The sequence below is a fragment of the Triturus cristatus genome, chromosome 7 (assembly GCF_964204655.1).
Source record: "Triturus cristatus chromosome 7, aTriCri1.1, whole genome shotgun sequence".
NCBI classification, from domain to species: Eukaryota; Metazoa; Chordata; class Amphibia; order Caudata; family Salamandridae; genus Triturus; species Triturus cristatus.
Genome location: NC_140590.1, coordinates 1820525966 through 1820542899, shown reverse-complemented (window position 1 = coordinate 1820542899; position 16934 = coordinate 1820525966). Strand labels below are relative to the sequence as shown.

At 46.5% G+C, this 16934-nt stretch overlaps 1 protein-coding gene across 1 annotated transcript in view; it reads left to right on the top strand.

Moving 5' to 3' along the window:
• The first annotated feature begins 1914 nt into the window (after positions 1–1914).
• The window catches only part of LOC146813269 (vitelline membrane outer layer protein 1-like), a 169926-nt gene continuing 154906 nt past the window's right edge, over positions 1915–16934 (top strand). Inside the window, exon 1 of the mRNA XM_085614738.1 lies at positions 1915–2104. The gene's annotated coding sequence lies outside the window, so the exon portion shown is untranslated. The remainder of the gene's footprint in view (positions 2105–16934) is intronic.

Genomic DNA, 16934 nt, shown 5'->3' with positions numbered 1-16934 from the left:
TGGCGCATCCCTGCAAATCAGCAGGGATGCGCCAGGAGAGATGCGTCACGCAAGTTTACCCTTGCGCCACCACAGATGCGCCGCATTTACAATGCAGTGCATCGTGGCGCAAGGATAAACAGATGCGTGACGCATCTGATGGCGTAAGGGCGGCGCATTGCTGGAGTCGTGTCGCAAGCACGGCGCAACTCCAGCAATGTTTAGGGGCTGCCCATACCGAACATGCTGCGTCATGCCTTACGCCTGCTTCAAGCAGGCGCAAGGTTTTGACGCAGCAGCGTCGGAAAAGTGACTGAGTGATTTCACTGCGTCACTTTCCCGAGGCTTTTTCCGCCGTAACGCCCACCCTGCATACATTAAACCTGACACAGGTTTAATGTGGCGCAGGGCTTTACACCGTGACGCATCTCCATAGATGCGTCACGATGTAAATGGGGCGCAACGTGGCGCAGGGTTTACGCTGCCGCTGCGTCACAAAAGTGACGCAACTGCGGCATAAAAATGGCGCAAGTCTAACATAAATCTGCCCCCTTGTATCCAAGTTCAGAGATTGTTTGCCCGAAATGACCCGAAATGCAAATATGCAAAAGCGACCCAGCCTTTCCAAACACATGACAAAACTAAACAATTACAGAATTGCAAATGTTTCTGCTATAAATTAAAAAATAAAAGTGTAAACTCTGGCACTGTGTAAGATAGAACTGAAACTGTGCAAAGAAGTACAAACAAACTACGTGCACAAAATGTTAACAGATAAACTAAATTGATTTAATAACAGTTGAGAAATGTGATCAAAGTTAGGCTTGGGTAAAATTTAAATTAAGGTGTGAAATATTTTAAATTGTATGATTTCAGACTGCATGAAATTTGCTAAATGTTGATTACATTTTATCGTGTGTGATTTTGCATAATGTTTGCGCGCTCTGGCTTGGAGTACATCGAAAATCTTGCTCGACTTTTTTTTAGGTGAGTTATGTCTGCACGTGAAAGTCAGAAAACAGAAACCGCTCTAATACATCATCATCTAAAAGCAAATCGTGCATGTGATTTTGTAAAAGTTTCATTTTTGACATGTGGTTTCACACACCAGTAATTTAATAACTATGTAAACAGAGAAAGATTCAAAAACATTTTACCTTTATGTTGCATCCTGATTTTCTTGAATAATGTGGTTTTCATTTTTTCCTATGGTTGTTTTATGTTTCAGATATTTATATGATATAGGTTTTGGTCTCCTAGTTTTTACCATCTGCTTTAAGGGTAAGATCCACTGGAGGTGACTGAAGGTCGCAAGAGTATTTGCGAGTTTTGCACTGTGCTAGGCTGCTATAAAAGTCTTGAACTGTGGGTTACTTTTTAGGACCAGGTGTAGTTCTCTCGTGTTAATTTAATGTTAAATTAGGATTTCACTGATTACATTTTTAATTTACGAAAGGGCTGTTGGAGGTGAAATGAACTGAAGACACCTGCGGGGTGACAATGCATCACGGATCTCGTGTTGACTCATCTGGCACATCTGGCTGTTTGTGGAGAATGTTCACGCTTGATGTGTGTGTATTTTAAATTGTGTCTTTTATGATCATATTTTTATATTCTGAATAAAGATTATTGTTATTACTATAGGTTTGTATTAACGCCTAAGCTCAGCCTTTTAGATTTCAAGGCTTGGCTGGCATTGCTGGTGGTCTTCTGACTTCAGTATTCCCACTCATAATTGGCACATGTCCGTTTTCTTCTGTCGTTCTTGTTTGAGCTTCAAAACACAACTCTGACAACCTTTGCACTTGATTCCTTACTCTTTCCAGGGGAATACGGCGGCCTCCCGCAGTGTGTGCCTGTGTGTGGGGGAGGGAGGGTTCCTATTGTAGAAGCACCCCCCCCCTCCCCCTTTCAGCTCGTAAGCCAACCCACTGCACGCTTGGCAGAACGTGTGCAGTGGGATGTAACAAGAAACATTCAAACGCTCAGAAGAAACCGAAAAACGAAAGGTTGCAGTGCCCGGGAGGCTGGCTGCCCACGACCTTATCTGCAGCAGACGGGCGCCTTATCAAAGCTAGAAGCAAACCTGCTCGGATCCGAGGTCGGCCGGCATTTACTGCCCCAGGCAAGTGTAGCCATTCTGAGACACGGAGGGGGAGGGAGAGGGGGCGGGGGGAGGGAAGGGGGGCTCGAGAGCTTGTATTGATTCAGGTGCCACGCACGGGGGAAAACGCACCTTGAACTGTGCCCCTACCAGGCCCTTCTTTCTAATCATCACTTGGGAATCTGTGAGAGACGGCCACCTGAGTTACAGACCACTGCTTAAGAGGGGGTGAGTGAGTATGGGTAGTCCCCCTGCGCGAGCATGTGTGTGCTGCACAAGTATGTGTGTGTTTGCGTACGTGAAGGACAAACCTCACGCATACGGGGTGAAGCGAACGCAAGTGAGTGATTCTCCTCGCGTTACCGCCTTGGCCTCTATTCCACGCTCCTTTGGGGCCTTCAGCGCATTCCCTGTGAAGTGGCAGCATGTGTGACACCACTGCAAGATGGAACGAGCAGGAGCAGGTGGCATGTACCTGCTGCCAGCATGCTCTGCACCCGGGACGAGGAGAGGTGGTTGTCCCAGTGCGGTGCCTCATAAAGGCCTGAGCGGATGCCAGGTGAGGCGAGGGGCGTACCCACTCCTTATCGGGTAAGTGCACATGAGTACGTGTGTTAATTACACTTTGTGTCTCATATAGTATATTTTTATATCTTTGACAACTCATACGTCATCTAGTGTATATTATATTGAAATTACACATACAAATTGTTGGATCAGAAATATATACTGTTGTATAACATGATTAAGCTGAATACCCTTACTAGAATACCTTTTTGTCTTTGATTCTATTTAAAGGTTCACCACCAGACAATGCCTATAACTGATCAAATGTTAACTACAGGACTTGATCAGGTTGTATCTGGGTATTAACCATCGATTTAGGTTATTGTCTTAAAATCACAGTTTTTGTTTTACTATCACGTTGGTGCAGTAGCGTTTACATGGTCCTGACGAGAGCTTGGACTCCCTTGTCCTCAAGCCGAAACATGTAGACCCAAGAACTGGCAGTTATTTGTTTAAGCTGTCAATACTGTTTTTAATTTGACACCAAGATAGCGCCAGAATAAAGTACACTGTGTCTTGGTAGTCATTTTTAATCGCACTTTTGCTTTATCACATTTTTCGCACTGCATTCGTCACCCTACCGTTGATAACAATTTGGCACGGTTGCCTGGGACTACCAGGGTACCATCACAATCCCCAGAGTGATTGGTACTCCAGTGAATGTCCCCAGTTCCCAAATGATGAGAAACCACCTTCGGTGGGTGATGGGAACTTTAACCTCAGTGGAGGTTTCCATATACCTGCCTTAACTACCTCGGATTTTTTCTCCTGCTTTCTTGTTCCTCTAGTATCTGTTCTGATCCTAGTTTTCCAGACCGACAGTATACTTTGTGAGTACTGTCCCAGTAACAGACACACGTTTGGGACACTGGATTGTGGCCCTTTATTAGAACATGTATGTGTCTTCATAGAAGCATTCCTTCGTTTTCATAAACCTTTCAGACCTCACACTCAGTATTCTCCATCAATCTACTTTCTGTCGGGATGCCTTGATTTAGTGCAGCCAGTGCGATGGGATGGGATGGCAGAGACAGTGCGTAGGATCACTAGTGATCTTGTGTTGTGTATCGAAACCCTTGAGCAGTTCTGCCCTTCTGACTTGAACGGCTCTGCAGTCCTCACGAGCAGCGGGCGGATCACTTGAAATCCAGAGCTGACTCTTGGTGCATCCGCTGCTCTGGCGTGTGTGTGGCAGGGCACCTGCGGGGTTGGTGTCCTTTCACAGCCCCCTTCCAGATTCAGAATCTGTGTTGCACCAGACACCTCTTGTACGGCAGCTCTTCCCTCCCAGTGCACATGTGTATGGTGTGCAGAGAGCACATGCAGGAGCACATGCAGGACCTGGGGTCTTCGTGAACCCACGCTTCAGGGAGCCCCTTCTCATTCTAAGGCCGCTTCATTTCTTTGAGCTGTAGGAGTCTCAGGGCCCATCACCACCTTAGCAGGGGGCCACATCACTGCACACATGTAGCACCCCAGCCCAGCCTCTTGCAACATCCCATCCACTTCTCCTGACAGTTCCCATCCTACAGTTAAACAGGCATATTATGTACTCAAGCCTACATTTTTAGGCCTCGGCTAGCGTAGCAGCGCATGCGCTGCTCGCTTTGCGATGCATGCAGTATACACTACAGTGGGGAAGCTTCGCGTAAGCTCCACCCACTCTCCCCCCCATCTTTTTGTTTGGCTTCCATCCTAAATGGTGCCTTCTGATTGGTTCTTCCCTTGTTAGTCCCGCCTCCTAACGCCCATAGCGTAATTTGTGCACATCCGAGGCTATTGGCCCCTTTACTGAACATTCTTTTTTCCCTGTGACCCCCACACCCGGCCCCTGACGCAGTCTGTTGTTTTTCGCCAACCCCTCACCACCCCCCCTCCCGTTCTGGCCTTTTTTCACACCCGCACTCCCATTTTTAATGCAATACGTCTCGCGTAAATGCGAGTCGTATTGCATTGCAAGTGCTTGTTTTAAAATAGTGCGCAGGGATCCCGGAAGTGACGTCTCTGGTGTGCCGGAAAAAACCCTTGGTTGCTCCGGAAGTCTTGTTACGGCCAAGCCTCTGCTGGATCAGTGTCCATTCTACCTATTTCTACATCCATCATGTGGCCTGTAGTGGTGAGTGCGTGTGTCTGTTTGTAAGTGTTTCTGTATATGTTAAGTGTGTGTCGGTCCTGCAACGGGGTGTGTGTATATGTGTGCGCGTGCGAGTATGTGTGTGTGAGAGAGTGCGCCCAGTTGTTTACTGTGATTATTCATGATTGTTTATGTGTGTGCTCCGGTAGTAACTGGCGTGTGTTCGTATGTACTCAATTGTTTGTGTGGTTGCTCATGTGTGCGCAGGTTATAAGTCGTGAGTTTATGTGTGTGCTCCGGTAGTAACTGGCGTGTGTTCGTGTGTACTCAATTGTTTGTGTGGTTGCTCATTTGTGCGCAGGTTATAAGTCGTGAGTTTGTTTGCAAGGAGAAAGCCAATGTGGAGAAAGCCACGGGAAGCGAGTGGCCGTCTGCTCAATTAGAGATTTAAAATGACATTTTTGTGAATTTTTAAGTTTTGATAGTCAGGAGCTATAGTGTGCTTTTTACCTCGCAATATGCTCACTGCACTTGGCGCTTTATTGCAGAGTAGGTCCGATCATAGCAGCTGTTGTATTCCTCTTTCCGTTGCAGTCGCCTCTTTGATGTCAATGCACCACTTGTGAACCAGGAGGGCGCAGCGAGCGCTGTAGGAACTTTCATCAATCTTTCTATGGTTGGGCCAGACAGAGCAACGGTAGAACCATTACTGGAGTCATGTAGCGCTTTAAAGCTGCCGGGGTCAATGCACGGAATGTATGTTAAACCCGCCATGCACCGACGTGCATGTATGTGCACTCTAGTAATAGAGTGATCATGCTTGTCCGCATCATACTATCTGCCCTGCGTGAGGCAGAGCACTCACTCCCTGCGCTGCCGACTGCCCTTGTCCTCTGGAGCCAATGGAGCTGCCCTGTGGATCGCATAACATTGCACAAATAAAGTGTTGTTTGTGACATAAGAAGTCTTTTTTCACAAACATTTTGTGGACTCTGTCGAACCCTGGTGGGTGCAAGTTCATTAGAGGGAAGGAATACCTATACAGTTTAAAGGGCCTTAGCAACGCAAGTAAACATATGAGTACGCCAATAAAGCAGGTGTGTGTTCTGCTAACGCATTGTTGCAATAATTTGTGCAGAATTTCACCACTCCCAGAAACAGGGGGATTTAATGAGTCACCTGTAAAAGGGGAGGATACCTAATAGCAGACGGAAGTGGCCAAAAAAAACACTTTTTTAAAATGTGTTCTTAAGGAGCAAAGGAGAATTTGCAGTCGAGCTACACCCCCAGATTATGCACCTTCTGGAGGGAACTGGAAGACGGCTCAGACTTACTGGGCAGCCAGAAGGGAATGGCTTTGGGTCAGCAAGGCCTCTGAGTAGGATTTCTGTCTTGGAAGCATTAAGGCAGAAAAGATGTAGGTGGATTCAGTGCTGGACATGTCTGAGCAGTGGCACTCGGCGGTGACCCTCAGATCCCTTCTGTGCGTTGAAGTGAAGCTGGTAAACGCCTGCATACAGGAGACAGTCGATGCTGTGGCCTGTAATAATGTGAGCATGTTGGGTCACCTCTTGCATCTGTTGCAAAGGGGAAGGCAAGTGGACCAAATCTGAGAAACTTCACAGATGGTGCTGGTGGTTTGGGGTAGGAAAATGGCAGAATGAACTTGGTATATTTAGTTCCCAAGAAGTAGTTAAAAGTCAACCCTGTTAACTAGGAAACGTTTTGTGAATTAGACTCGTTTTTATATAGCAATCCTTTTATAATCTCAATTACATGGGGTCCTGGTTAGCAACTGAATGTACGTGTCACGTCTATGTATTTTCGGAGTGAATCCAGCACTAAGGTGAACACAGCATTTTCACAAACAGATGATGCAAGGCATAAACATTTAATTTGTCTGGAAAGTTGCTTTTAGGCAGACTTTATGAAAAATGATGTCACAAGTTATATATTCCCTCATTATTTTTTTCTCTTTAATGGAGCACCATCACGCTGCTGTTCTACTTCAGAGTGTTTGGAGATACTATTGTGAGAAGACGGTGGTGGTAGGACACTCATCAAAAAGCAGAGTGGAGGGAGAAAAGTCCATGGAAGCCTGCAGGGTATAAACATGAAGAGTGGAAGTAGTAAGATTGGGGGGAACTCGGGTGGATGCTGAAGTGAGAAACCAGGGCCTGACAGTGAATTTAGAAGTAAAGAATCAGGGGAGATGAACTAGGCCTGGTAGAGGTTCAAAGGGGCAGTTTATGGTCTCTACCCGTTCCACATTCAATGTGTGCAGACCGGTCCTTTATATGCCTGCTAGTTATCATAACATTTTCATGCAGAACTCAGAGTTTAGGAGAGAGACTGAGGAAAGGGGCATAGGGGCTCCAGGTAATCACAGCCTCATTTCTGTTGGTTTCTAGGGCAGGTGTGAAGACCAAAAAAAGTGCTTGATTTGCGTCAGCAGCTGCAGGTGGTGGGCGCTGGCACTCATTTCCACATCCTTCATGTGGCCTGTAGTGGTGAGTGCGTGTGTCTGTTTGTGTACGTAAGTGTTTCTGTATATGATAAGTGTGTGTGGGGCCTGCAGCGAGGTGTGTGTATATGTGTGCGCGTGCGAGTATGTGTGTGTGAGAGAGTGCGCCCAGTTGTTTACTGTGATTATTCATGGTTGTTTATATGTGTGCTTGGGTAGTAACTGGCGTGTGTGTGTGTGCACTCAATTGTTTGTGTGGTTGCTCATGTGTGCACGGGTTGTAAGTTGTGTGTTCGTTTGCAAGGTCCCACTCTGTCTTGGATGTACCACTCAAGCCATTTCGCCATTTTTCTTAATTATCACACATGCGAACAGTTTCAGATATCTGAGTTCACAATGTGCTGTGCACAAAAGCTCTTTATATTTGTACAAAAATATCACTGCAGTGTGGGAGTAGAAAGTGGTGATGGTGGTAGGGAAGTGACTTCAGCAGAAGAGACGGTTGGCCTAATGTTTTGTGGGAGGTGGACAATAGTATCAAAAGTGGGCGATAGGTTGGCCTGACGGCCGGAATTATTGCTTCACAAGATGGGGTGTTTGATAGCAATGGGCTTTAACTAAAAAGTGAGTGCAGGTGGTCCCATGGATAATATGGTACATAGCTAAATACTTATAAGGTCCCAAAGACGAGGCCGATTGCATTGCAAATGCTTGTTTATTATGATGTCACTACTGTATCCAGGATGATGCTCTTAGAAATGGGAAGCAGGTTACTCACCTTCCAGACACGCTTAAGGAGCCCTACCACTGTTTTAAGGTTGTTAATGCAAATGATACTGTGTCCAGCAGAACCATTTGTGAAATCCATCTCATGCATTCAGATCCCTTCTTTCATCTGTTCACAGTAAGATGTCACACACAAAATGACATCACACATAAACACACTGAAAATATGGGAATGTCACACAAGCAGATTCAAAACTTGGCAGCTTTGTAAGGAACAGCTGATTAGCTCTTAATAAATGCACTGCTGCAGAGCGACTGCTGGAGATACCTGTGCCAAGAAGACTGATTTTAAAACGCAGGGATCAGCGCACTGCAAAGCGCTGTTTGCAATTTGCCCGAACAAAATAACTTCCAGTGAAGACCTGCTTGGCGAACTAATCCTGGAGAGGGGAAACAACACACCTGCCGAGATACACAAACTCTTCAGTGGCGCTGCTCAGCTGCTGTCTCCTGCTGCGAGTGTCATGCAGATGCTGCACTCTCTCCTTCCAGATCCTGCCAGGAGTGTCATGCAGATGACACTGGCACTCTCCTGCTAGCAGCCTGATGCAGATGGTGATGGCAGTCTCTTCGATCTCGTTTCCTGCTGAGAGTCCCATTTAGATGCTGCAGCTGCTAGCAGTCTCTTGCCTCCGGTGGATGTGGTTGAGTGTCCTGTACTCTACTGACAGTCTCAGCAGGCCCTGCTGTGGGTCTCATGAATATTCTGCTGACAGCCTCTTATGTTCAGCGAATGTGTCTTTTTCCCTTGTACCCAGCTGGGAGTCTTGCCAGACACTGCTGTAAGTCTCGTGAAGACAGCCTCTTACCTTTCGCTGGCTCTCAGACACTCGCTGTGTACCTAGACCGACACGTCTCTGCAGAGTGTGCCTCACATGTACCTCTGAAAGAACCCTGCCTCTGCACACACACTGGTGGAATTCCCTCCTCTACCAGGGTCGGGCATGTATCTCCTATCACAGCTGTTCACGATGCAGGGCCTGACATGGAGCCGACACTGCCTCAGCCCTGCTGACCATTGAAATGGACAAGCCTGTCGTGACTGACACTCCACCTGGTCATTAAGGCACAAGTCGAGCACGTGACTGACACTGTTGCACCCTGCTAACCTTCCAGACAATCAACCTGACAAGTGACTGACACTGACCCAGCCCTGCTAACCTTTCAAAGGCACCAGCCTGAGAAGCCACTAAGTGACTGACACCACCCCAGCCCAGCTGGTCTGTTGGAGGCACCAACTAGACATGTGAATGACAGACACTGTTGCCCCCGCCCCGCCTTCCAGTCGATCAACCTGACAAGTGACTGCAACTGCCACAGCAATGCTGGCCTTTCAGAGACACCGGCCTGACATGTGATTGACTTTTCTCCAGCCCTATTAGCCTTTAGATGTTCTAGCTTAGCATTTGACTCTGTACCACAGCCCTTCCTTCCTCAATGCACAGGTACCTACACGAACCTTGGGCCTTTTAAAAGGACGTCCAAAACACCTCCGCTTGCCACAGTGTCTGCAGTTCAAGTAATGCCACCCAGAGGCTCTTTGATGATGTCATAACTACGTTTTCATAATTGCTTTGTTGACCTTCATGCTTTTTCTCAAATTTGCTTGAAAAACCAAAATGTTCCCAAACTTTTTTCAAACTTTTCCTGGGGGGAGAACCCCTGTACCCTGTATGAAGGCTGGGCTCACTCGCTACACTGGCTCACCACAGGACACTCATCCCGTGCTTTTTCTCCCTACCACTTTCAAATATCACCAGCTGCCACTGGCCATATCTATACAAAGTTGTTGACACATCTATACAAAAGTGTCTCCTTCATGTCATCTAGGCGGGGCGGGTGGGAGAATCCAACTTTAAGTTGATAGTAGAGAGGCTAGTTTTCACATCTATCAAGAGAGAGGTGACTTCATGAGTGGAGAGGGCATCATCCTCCACAGTCTCGTCCCCGGACCCATCCTGGGAGGGAGGGTTATGGGCTTGCTTGAGGCTCTTGTGTGCCTCAAAGTTCAGATGAGTTTGCTTGTCTGTTTTTTTCATAGTTGTGGGAGAGGCTCAATGTGCAAGCCCCAGTCGTGCAGTTAAGAAATCTCATCACAGCCAAGACCTGAGCATGGACTGTTGGGACAGAAGGACCAAGAACCCTGATCTTGAGACTATATACTGGGGGAAGATCATGCACCCTAGTAAACTTCTCAGATGTGCCCAGTCTCAAATGTTGCCCCTCCTGTGCTGTTATCTTCTACCGAGGCAGTGTCTTCCAGGGTATGTCAAAGAGGGAGCAGAAAAAGGGCCACTTTTCCCATATGCACTCTACTGTCAACCTTCACACTCATTGCTCTTGTGATATGAGGGGCAGCTCCCCTCCATTCTTCCTCTTCCTGACCCCACAGTCATGGCGAGTTTCAACACAATCTGTGGGCCTCTTGTGTAATGCTCCTGTCTTCTATCCCTGGAGGGGCCAATGGGAGTTGCAAGGCATGCCGAATGGGAAGTAACGGTGGTGCCGCATGCAGAGACCCTTATTCTATGTGGTCTCTGCATTTGGCCTCCCTCACTTGCTGTTGCTATGAGATGAGGGGACAGCCCTTCTACATTCCTCCCCTGCTTGCCCCCCCTTTAGGTGTGCCCTGTTTCAACACTGTCTCCAAACCCCTTGTTTAATGCCCCTGTCTTCCATAGTGGGAGTGGATGGAAGCCAGTCATGGCGTCAGTGCGTGGACTGCACCTACCAATGGATGCATCTGGCTCACCAGGGTTGTGGCACCAGCAGAAAGTGTTGACCTCTTCATTTCTCCCACTCACGATCATCCGCGTCAACAGCTCCATCTAAAGAGAGTGAGCGGGGTGGGTGGGAGTCACTGCTGCACTTGGCTATGTGCCTCCAGCCCCACTCCACCGTTGGGTAGCCACTGTGCGGGCTTCAGGCCACTCTCGCTGCTAGCATTCCGGGAATTATGAGGGAATAGAATGATTACGAAGAATTGTGCCTCTAGCCCTTGGGGCGATTTGAAAATGCTGCCATCTTTGATCATGCGCTCTGGCACCCTGCATTGAGGAGATGTGGTTCTGGACTTTTAAGAGTCCAGAGGTGTCAGGGAAACAACACCCGAAGACCCCTGAGTTCCTCCTGTCCCGGTGCACAAATAAACAGAGACACGGGCTTCTCGATGGTGGCGTCAAAGACCAAGGTTTATTTACTGCAGGGACACAGAAATCATAGGAACCACACAGAGGCAGAATCTACGAGACTGTACAAATTGCATTAAGTGGGTTACTCTTTAAATACACGCAAAATGTCTTTAGGCAACATTACACGAATATTTCTCATGCCCAACCCGGTATCCCAAACAAACAGTAAATTTTACATCAAACAATAATTAGTCGTAGGTTTTCGGTATTCGATCAGGTCCTCTCGACAGTTTTCCATTCTTTGCCCGATCCTCCCCATCATAAAAATCGTAACCTCCCCATTGTAAAAGCCCAGAAGGAAAGGAGCAGAGCCAGGTGCAAAGGATTGAAACGTAGGATAAGAGGTGTTTATGGATCATAAACGGGCATGGCTACCGTCTTCGGCCTTTCAGTCAGGACAACGGACACGAGAACCAGTATAGCAGGACTGGCCTCAGGCAAGGGAGGCAGCTTGATTCTGCCTAGTCATGCAGCGTCAGCCTTTCTCGGGCTTGAGCTTACGTGTCTTTAACAAGGTGACTCTGCCGGGGTCATCGTCCGTTCATTGACTATGTGAGGGCAAGAAACAAGATGGATGCCGTAACTAAAATGGATGCCATGACTTTACAACAGAATGCCCTATTTTTCAGTGAATTCATGCTAGTTGCGCAGCGAAAACACTGTCATGCATTTAATGGATCATTTGCGGTTCATTGGTATCGAAATCGTGTCAGTACTACGATACCGAATTCACGGGTTCGGATCGCTACAGAACCTCAGACCGTCCTTTTGCCCTTACATAGGCAATAACTCATTCTATGTCAGAGTCCATTTCTATGTTCATCAGGTCACTGATATCTTGTTGAAGCATTACTCTATCTCGTGGCGTATCTCTAAAAACAGGTGGTCTTCTTACGCATGTAGAAATGCAGAGATTACATAAGGCAGGACCACACTGAACAATGAGACAGCACGAAAATAAAAATACTAACGCAACACCAGTGACTATCAGAACCTTCCATCCCCACGCAGACAACAGGCTCCAGAACCATCCCATTAATGACCAGTCACCTTCCTCTACATGAATAGAGTCAGAAATCTTATGTAACTTAGAGATGGCCTTGTATACTGTTGGCGCATTATCTGGAATAAAAACGCAGCAACTTGATTGGATCATCTTACATACTCCACCTCGATCTGCAAGTAACACATCAAGAACCATACGGTTCTGTAACGTCATGAGGCGATCCGCTTGAAGCTCAGCTGTCAGGTTACTAAGGGCACCCGCAGTTTCGGTGATAGTGGATTCAACTACCCGTGTTAGTTGACGTAAGTTTCTACTGTTGGCCATAGGCCCCCAGAATGGGAGGAAACCCTTGAAAAAGTCTCCTGCCTCTTGGCCAGCAGTATCTTCTTTACTGAAAACACCTCTCACAACTCTAGTTTTGTGATAGTCCGGTGCAGCAGTGTATGTCGGAGGTAACAGTTGAGCGATGTAACATGAGCCTGAGAAGTCAGCAGGCAGCCATGTGTATGCTCTGTCTTGGCAAACAAAATAGGTACCCTTAGCAGCTAAGAATGCAGGGGAAGACTGTGATGGGAAAACATATGTTTCGATACAGTCACTTTTCCCTAGTCGAGCTTTCGGATTCCTCCCATTTCCTTGCAAACAGACTTGACCTTGGTGGGGTACGACTCAGATCGGAGTGGAGCTCTTACGTTTGTTCTCACCCAGAGTAATGCCATATTCCATAACATTCCAACCCATGTAAACTCGCAATTCATCCTTGGGAATGAACGGAGTATTATTGACATCTCTCACCATGTCAGTGATTCCTTTTACCAAGGCTCTATTAGCAGAGTTATACCGAGTGGAACGCCGTGGTCGTGGAGGATAGGTCTCTAGGGCATAAGCGAACATGGTCTGAAATGCCCAGAATGATCCATTATAACTAAAAGGCAGAACCAGATAAGGGATGCCCTTGTCCATGGTATGTGGTATCAAACCACACACACAGCAGTTTGTTGTGTTAACCACTAGTTGATGTTGGTGCAAGAGCTGAATGAAAGTGTTATTTATAAACTCAGAGCGTCGAGCTTGCTCGTGGGCAGGAAAAGGATGGATAGAATGAAGAGAAACAACAGTCGGAGAAACAGGAGCATTGGGAGATACTGTAGATGTAACAGGTGTAAAGATCAACTGAATACCAAAAATAATTCCGCCTACCAAAGTTATTAAAACAATTAGAAGTGTCAGAGTACATTGCATTAGGAAACATTTACTGTATAATATGTCATATAGTTTTGTCTTGTGCACATTTATGACATTAACCCGTCGTAGTTCAGGAAGCTCCATCTTCTACAACCGTTCGCAACGGATGGTTTGTACCTGTTAAAAACTTGCCTCTGTTTACCCTGGGAGTTCCCAGGATAGACAGAAGAAACCGACCTTGTGTCTGATTCCCTGCAAATTAAAATAAGGCACACGTTACGACCCTACGGTAACCCAGATGGTAAGGTGTGAGAAACAAAAAATAAAAAGATAAAAATTTGAGCAAACTTCCTGACTGAATAGAATGCAATAAAATCAAAAAAACAGTTTTCAAACAGAGAGATAATTATACAATGTCATTAGTTCATAACATGTGAACGTAGATTATATCTGTACTTTCCGGGTCTTGTCTGGTCTTGAAATAGCTGGTCTATAGGTGCGGAAATGTTCGACTCCACAGGTGACAAATGTTCACTTTGTACAACACTCTGTCCAGAGTTCAAAGGAGCGGTTCCTGCTGAGGCGTCAGAGTTCTGCGTTTCAGTTCGTGGGTGGTCCGTTATGTACTCTGCATCACTGAAAGGGATGTGCCTAGGAACAGGTTCTGTCTCGGATACACCAATTCCCTGTCTAACCCAGTTGTCATAGGGGAGTGGGAGAGGGACACGCTTCGTATGGCTAGCGTACACCCAATTTTTTCTTCCAGCTAGGCGTACAGCAGTTCTTGTTGTGAGGAGCACCTGGAACGGACCTACGAATCTTGGTTGGAGGTTCCGAGTACGTTCAAAGTTCCGAACTACAACTTGGTCGCCGGGTTTCAACGTGTGGCCTGGACTCTCCGGCAGTTTAGGCAAGGATTCGAATACCTGTTGATGAATAAGGCTCAATTTAGCAGTCAGATCATGAAGGTAATCAATCAACATTGGGTATTCAATCTGTTTGAATTCCTTTGGCCTAGGGACTCCCCAAACATTAGCAGGGCGGCCAAACACAATCTCATATGGGCTAAGCCCTACTCGAGAGTGTACAGTCGCTCTGGTGGACAGTAAAGCTAAAGGCAGTGCGTCTGGCCAAGAGAGACCAGTGGAAGCTTGAATTTTAGCAAGTTTCAGCTTCAGGGTGCCATTGTACCCTTCAACCAAACCTGCTGACTGTGGGTGATTCGCACTGTGAAATTTTTGGGAAATACCCAAACCCGCACACACACTCTTCATAACTTTCCCTACAAACTCACTTCCATTGTCCGACCAAACAATCCGTGGCATACCATACCTGGGGAAGTATTCTTTGAGGAGGATTTTGGCAGTGGACATAGCAGTGTTATCCTTTAACGGATATGCCTCAATCCATCTTGAGAAGGCACAGACTACCACTAGGACGTATTTGAGATTGTTACACCTGTCCATGTGGATAAAATCCAACTGAATCACTTCAAAGGGACAAGAAGGGGGAGCAAAATGGCCAGTTGGGGTTGGGGTTCCCTTACCAGGATTATGCATCAGGCATATCATGCAGTTTTTCACCACTCTTTCCGCACACTTAGTAATTCCATCATTCTTCCATACTGGAGCTAACATTTTACAGATCCCTTTCGAACTGATGTGCGCCGCTCCATGCGCCATCGTGACTACCGCAAGTACATACGCATCAGGTAACATCCAACGTTGCTGCTCAGACAAATCAACCCAACATCCACTTGAATCCATTTTACCCATTTTCTCCTTCCATTCATTCTTCTTGTTTTCAGTTGCTTCATTCTGGATTGCCTTCACACTTTCAATCGTATTCTCACACATTCCTGATTCAGCAATCCATCTTGCAGACGTTGCAACGTACATTCGGCTCGTCATGTTCTTGGCCGTTTCTTTAGCGACCTCATCAGCAAACGCATTTCCACGGCCAACATCATCCGTAATCTTTCGATGTGCACTGCACTTCACAATTGCAACTTAATTCGGTAGAGTCAGGGATTCCAATAGATCACTGACTAACTGTCCATGTTGGATCTTAGTCCCATGGGATGTGAGAAAACCTCTTTCTCTCCAGAGACGCCCAAAGTTGTGTGCAACGCCGAAGGCGTATTGGCTGTCAGTAAACACATTCACTCTCTTTCCCTCAGCTAAAACACACGCTCTTGTTAATGCAATTAATTCTGCAGCTTGGGCAGAATTCTGACTTACTCTTGCAGTCTCAACAATCGTACTCAAAGTCGTAACTGCATACGCGGCCGTCACATCACCATTCTGTAACTTAAAACAAGACCCATCGACATATAAAGTGCCGTCTGGATCTGGCAACGGAGTGTCTTTTAAATCAATCCGACCTTTTGTCTCTTCCTCAGTTCTAAAACAACAATCATGGGGCTCTGAATCACTCGACTCCTGAGTAGTCGGCAACAGCGTTGCTGGATTCAAGATGTTGCATCGCTTAATCTGAATGTGATTTGCCAAAAGCGTCAGCTCATAGCCTGATAGTCTAGCACTGGTGAGGTGCTGAGTTTTCGTTCGATTCATGAGTGTATCCACAGCATGTGGGACCATGACTACTAACATGTTGTTCATGACTAGTCCAGCAGACTGTCGGATCGACACCGCAGCTGCTGCTGTAGCTCTCAAACAACTTGGCAATGCTCTTGCTACTGGATCTAATGTGGATGAGAAATATGCACAAGGTCGCTGTTTGTCACCAAATTGTTGCGTTAAAACACTCAAAGCACAACCTTCTCTTTCATGGACATATAGTGTAAACGGCTTACTGTAGTCAGGAGTACCCAACACAGGAGCTGAACACAGCGCATCACGTAAGTCGGAGAAGCTCTGTTGACATTCGTCAGACTATGGCAAAGGGCTCGGAACACCTTTTCCAGTCAGGGCTACCAATGGTTTCGCCATGAGAGAAAAATTTGGGATCCATTGCCTGCAGTATGACGTAATACCCAAAAACGCACGCACTTCTCTCTGTGTGCTTGGTACAGTCATCTGTGAAATTGCTTTGATTCTCTCTGGGGTCAAACTTCTTCCCTCCTTTGACAAAAGATGACCTAAGTAGGTCACTTATTGGCAACAATATTGCAGTTTAGAAGGTGACACCTTGTGATGTAAGTCTGACAAATGACGTAATAAAGAAATTGTAGCTGCTTTGCAAGTTTCCTTGTCATCAGCAGCCAGTAAAAGATCGTCTACGTATTGGATCAGAGCAACACCATGAGGAAGTACAAGGGCATCTAATTGACTCTTCAATGCTTGGCTATAAATTGAAGGGCTCTCACAATAACCTTGTGGAGCGCGTTTGAATCTGAAACTGCGACCTCCTAAGGAGAAGCCAAAAATGTCTCTACTTTCCTCGGCTATGGGAATGCTGAAAAATGCATTCTTCAAATCGATCACTGTAAAGCATGAGGCTGAGGCAGGAATCAACGTCAATAATGCAGTGATATCTGGTACCACAGGAAACTGCGGAATCACTATTTTGTTAACCTCTCTGAGGTCAATCACAAATCTGTAGATTGGAGGTTTGGA